The sequence below is a fragment of the Hipposideros armiger genome, unplaced genomic scaffold (genome assembly GCF_001890085.2).
Source record: "Hipposideros armiger isolate ML-2016 unplaced genomic scaffold, ASM189008v1 scaffold_1185, whole genome shotgun sequence".
In the NCBI taxonomy this organism is placed as follows: domain Eukaryota; kingdom Metazoa; phylum Chordata; class Mammalia; order Chiroptera; family Hipposideridae; genus Hipposideros; species Hipposideros armiger.
Window position 1 is genome coordinate 486,146 of NW_017732535.1, and position 5,434 is coordinate 491,579.

The 5,434-nt window shown below is 52.2% G+C and overlaps 1 protein-coding gene across 5 annotated transcripts in view; it reads right to left on the bottom strand.

Moving 5' to 3' along the window:
* Positions 1 to 5,434, bottom strand: part of CMKLR1 (chemerin chemokine-like receptor 1) — a 55,208-nt gene that overhangs the window by 18,850 nt on the left and 30,924 nt on the right. Inside the window, exon 1 of one of the 5 annotated variants that reach the window (XM_019632841.1) lies at positions 286 to 334. The exons of the other annotated variants lie outside the window; for them this stretch is intronic. The gene's annotated coding sequence lies outside the window, so the exon portion shown is untranslated. Of the gene's footprint in view, positions 1 to 285; positions 335 to 5,434 lie in introns of those variants that run through there. 5 annotated transcript variants of the gene reach the window in all.

A 5,434-nucleotide genomic window follows, 5' to 3' on the forward strand; every position in this document is an offset into this window, starting at 1 on the left:
TAGCTGGGAAAAGTGAGGTCCAGAGAGAGCAAGTGAACCTGCAAAGCCACAGCAAGGAAGGCCCTGGGCTGTCTTGTGTGTGGTGTGTCCCCAGAGCCTCCAACTCTACCTGGCGCTTCGCACACCTTACGCCTCACCACTCTGTATCTTTACTGCATAAGCTTGCAAATGAAGACTCACGCAGAGAGGTGAAGCGACTAACCCTGGCTCACACAGCCCTTAAGCAGGGGCCTAGGATTTGAACCAAGGACTCTGACCCTAAAACCTTTGCTATTTTCTACTCACCCAAGATTGCAGCCTCAGTCAGCAGCTGAAACGTAATGGAGCCTTCCAGACACCCCTCTCCCTCTCAAATATCCCTCCCCAGAAACCCCCCGTGCCCCCAGGCCCAGCTGATGTCTTTGGCTGCTGCCGGAGTTCCCTGGCTGGTCCCGTCCACCAGTTCCTCAGAGAGTCCCTCCTCAGAGAGAAGGGGCCTCCCAGTCCCCACATATGGCTCTAGGAGACACCTCAGGGGTTTACAGTCTTTGGATTCTCAGCTCTAAGAGACTCTGAAACCTCGAAACCACAGCACCAGCAGATGTTCCAGCGGCAGGCCTGGCTGCCAGCCCAGGATAGAATTAGCGCTGCGTCGGGAGAGAATTTCCTCCCTGGTCCCACGCCCACACTCAGGAGTTCACACCGAGCCACTGCAATGGGGCTAGAAGGTGCTGGCTGCCTAACAGGCTGTCCCATTTCCTTTGGGTTGGGGTGGGGCTGTGGGTGAGCTTAGGGCTCGACAGGGGTGGGCAAAGCCAGGCGCTTATGCCCCTGGATCTGGACAGCCACGCTGCTCGTAGGCAGAGGCCCCAGAAACCTCCAGCAGCTGATGTGAACATAAAAGCCGGAGACCCCAAATATCTCCTCCGCTGCCTGGCTTCCCCCTATTAGATCGCCACTCCTTTCTCTCCAGTGTGCTCTGTGCCCAAATCCACTGCCTGCTACTCTGTGTTCTGCAGGCTGACCTGTAGGAGTGACGTCAGTAGGCTCTTTGCCATCTGACTTCTAGCTGGGTTTGATCAATGAAGGGCCCAGTACTGGGGGTTACAGGGCAGCAGGAGAAAAAGGTCAGGTGTTTATTCTCCCAGCTCCCTCTCTGCAGGGTCTTGATGCGTTGGCTACAGCAATCTCGTGGCAGTGACCACTCCCTTCTCTGGCCCTCAGCCTAGGGCAGGAAGTTCTCTTTGCATCCTAGACGTTGCATCAACGCACCATCCCTGATACCGTCCACCCCTTTCTAGGTTCCCCCTCTAAGCTCCCATCAATCACCCCCACTTGAGCAGGGAGTTCATTTCCGGCTGAGACTCTGACGGACTACCCAGACTCTCCCTGCTTCCCCTGCCTTCACCTCCATGTCTATCAAATCTTGCCTATTTTGTCTCCTGAAGAACTCACACATCTGTCCATCATTTTTGCTCTCCTGGATGACTGTGAGAGGTCCCTAACCATTCTGTCACTTTAACTATGATTTCATTTTCCACCGAGTAGCTGGAGAAATTGCTTTAAAATTCAAACCACATCGCATTGCTTCCTGTTTAAAGGTTCTCAGCTGCTCCTCTTGTCCTTAGAATCACACCAACTCCTTACCAAAGTCTCTGAGGCCCAAGCGACCTGGTCTCTGCCTACCCTAGGACTGAGGCAAGTCTTGTCACAGGCTCCAGCTCTGACCCAGGACCCAGGTAGCTTGCGAGCGCCTCCTTGCAAACCCAACCCCTCTATTCTATTACAGACCCAGCAGCCATTTCCAGCCACAAAAGGCCCCCAGCAAGAGTGTTTGGATGGACATCTCTCCTTCCAGGCCAGAAAGCCACTCGGGCTCCCAAAATGGGTCCGACGCACAAACACTACGTGTCCTCCTGGCCACTCAGCTTGCATCCAAAGCCATCGGGCAGATAGCCTGTGCCCCTCCCCATAAACACTGCCCCAGCCCCTGGAGGTGGCCTATAAACAAATGTTCTCCCCTGCTTATGTATCCCACTGGACTGGAAGGCCCAGCACCCCATTTGCTTAATCCCCTGAAGTAAGCCTCGGGTCCACTCATGCAAATAATCCCAAGCTGTGTACACAGCGTGTCTGGAAGGCAGAAGGCACTGTTCATGTGAGCCACTCAGGATGTGGTCTGAGATGGCTGCCAGTGGTGGTCACCATCTCCCTAAACCAGGAGCTAGCCCATGGCATGCGCTGGGTGTCCTACTGTCAGCGTGGGCTTGGAGCCTGGACTCAGGGGCTGCTGGGTGCTCCCTGAGAAGTCACTGTCCCAGCTCCTGCCCCCTAAATCCAGGCCAGCAAAGCCCACCATTAGCCCTGAGGGCCAGGATGCATCTAATACTGTCCCAAAGCATGGCTTCTCTTCCTGGTACCTTAAGACACCTGGGAGGTGGCAGCCAAAGCAGGGCCCTGACCTGCTGTAGGAGAGGAGAGCAGGGAAGCTGAGTACCAGGCTCGTCTGCCTCAGTAGCCCCTGTTTTCAACCCCAAGGTTTTGCTCCCTCCCTCCTTCCCTTCCTCTCTGCTGCTCTGTCAGATAAATGACAGCTTCGCCAGGCCCCTGAAACTCACACCAGAGCCCCAAGCCGATATGTGAGACCGAGCTGGCCATGCTGGTAAGGAGCTTTGAATTCTAGAGTGTCAGGGTTAATTAATATTAATAATAACCACCAAAAAAGCAATATTTTATTGAGCACCTACTATGTGTGCCAGGAAGCTGAGAAGCACTTTGTGTACATCACTCACACAAACCCTAAGGGATGGTGGCCATTATTACACCCATTTTAGAGCTGAAGCAGCTGAGGCCCACTGAGGTTAAACGTCTTAGCCAAGCTTGCCTGGTGACTGAGAGGCAGAGGTGGAATTTGAATCCAGATTATGAATCTAGTGCTCTTTCTTTTATACCTTGCAGGCTCTACTTGGCAAATAATCTTGGATAAATCCCTGACCCTTTGGGGGCCTTGGTTTTCCAATCTGTAGAACAAGGAGGTTGGAGTTGATGGTTTCAAAGGCCCCCTTCCTGCTTTAAAAAGTACCAGAGTTAAATGGTCCAAGTGACTGTCTATTTCCAGGCTTGTGCCAATAAAAGGACAACATGATTCAGTGCCATACTGTGTGTCTCTGGGAAAGTTGCTTCACCTCTCTGAGCTCTAGTTGAGTTACCTATGAAATGGCAATAATAAAACCTTCCTTTCAGAAAATCAAAAGGTCTTGATGAAGTGACCCCGTGGGATCCCTTACAGGCCTAACATCTCTGGGCCAGAAGTTCAAGGTTAATTTACAAGCCTCCTTACCACAATCCCATGAGCAAGTCTGGGATCCTTGCTGTGACAAGGTTGTCTCAGGCTTGTCCTCTACCCCAAGGTACCCAGTGGCTAAAGGAGCCCACACTTAGGAGTTAAAAGGCCCTTCCTAGTTCAGTGACTGTGTGTAAATTATTTCTCTCCTCCAAGCCTCAGTGTGCTCATCTGTAAAATGGGACTGATATTATTACCCTCCTCCTAGAATTAGTGTGAGCTTGTCATGAAACAACAATGTGGACACAGTGCCCAGTACACAGTAGGTGCCTGAAAAATGTTTGTGTAGAAAAATCAGATAATGACGGATTTGCAAGAACCAGCAGCATTTTTGTCCCATGCTGGGAAGAAAGCCAGGTTGAATTCAGTTTGCAGATTATGAACCAAAGCAAAGGGCTGTGTTTCCAGAAACCAGCGGAGCTCAAAGATGAGCTTGGATGGTACCTGGAAGCAGAGGGGGGATGAGAACCAGGCTGCAACCAGCAGTTCCTCTCAGCCTCCTCCTCCCAGACCAGATGCTGCCTTGGCTGGATGAGGAAGTCATGGTACTGGTCCTCCACCCTCAGCTTGGCCCCATCTACCTTCCTGGCATCCCCACATCCTCTGTGAGAGCCTCTGCAAGCCGCTTTTCAACTTGATTAAAGTCTCTCAGTTGAAACCAAGCTACTGTCCCATCTGTGTGTCCTACCTCTGTCAACCCTGGGCATTAAAGCTTAACAAGGAGACAGAGTTGACCCAACAAACATTGAAGATGAAGGAAAGTGACTGATGGGACACACTTAGCAAAACAGCCAGCGCTTTATAGGGTATCAGACGATGCGACTTTCCCCTTAGTCCCATTTCACAGCTGTGTGACCTTGTACAGGCTACCTCACCTCTCTGAGTCTCAGACCACCTCTCTCCAGGAGTTGTGAGTGTCACGGTGCAAAATCTCCACTACTTTAAAAAGACTTGTTCTCTTTCCTTTCTCCTTGATTCACACCGGCCTTGTCCAGTCTGATAAGGACCCACTTGCTTCTTCTCTTTCCTTGTCCTCCCACCTGTGCACATACTGTACCACCACTCCCTTAGTCAGAAGCTCTTAGGACATCAGATTCTGGTCAGCATCAAATAGTCTTGGGAGCAAAGCCTCAGGTCTGTTGACCACAGAAGTAGAGATTCGATCAAAGATAACATCTTGACCTCAGCCGTGTTGCAGCTCCAGACCCATAAAGGTGGCAAGTGATGCCATGACTGATACAAGGACCTGATGCAATGATCAACTGCCTCCCACCCTAGCCCCGACCAACCAGTGGGGTCCACAACCCCAACTCCCTTAGCTTCCATAACGAATGCCTTTCCCCCTCTAACCCAGCCCCCAGAGGCCAGCGGGGAGCCAGCTCTTTGAGCGCTAGCTCACCTGTGTCTCCAGGTTTGGTGCCATTTGCTTAAATAATACACCTTGATTTTCTTTGCTGCAAACCCCTGTTTGCGCCTCGTTTGGCTTTGATGCACACAGGCAAACGAACCCCCTTTAGTTCGGTAATGTGAGGATTCAGTGAAACAAGGCTGGCAAAGTGCTTGGCAGAGCGCCTGTCACAATCGTGATGCCTTATTAATCTTATAGGAAAGGAGACTGGGAAATGCGCTCCCACCGGCTAACTCAGCGGGGCCACTATTTTACGGTCCAAGGAGGGCTTGGCAGGGCACCAGCCTTCCCCGGAACAGCTCAAAACAGAGTCTGATGTCAGGGAGTGCTGGATAACTTGAGAAACCAGGAGTCTTCAGCATCCGGTCCCCTTCCCAGCCTTCCTCTCCTATTCCATCTGCGTGTCCCCTGAGCAGCACCGAGGCCCTGAGCACATCTGGCCAAGGAGAGTCCCACCCAGGCCACTTGCTGGCTACCCAACAGCCCCGTTCACTCCAGGCCATCTTATTCTGGAGACTTGTTGCCTCTGGCCTGGAACATTCTCCTCCATGGTCATGGGAGGAAGTGTGCTCAGCATGGGCCCAGGGTTCCAGGAGTGCAGTGTGGTACCTTCACCTGGGAGAGGTCAGAAAACAGAGGCCCTATTGGAGGGCAAGCAAGAGTGAAAGAGGGTGGGGGCCGGCCGAGTGGCGCGATGGTTAAGA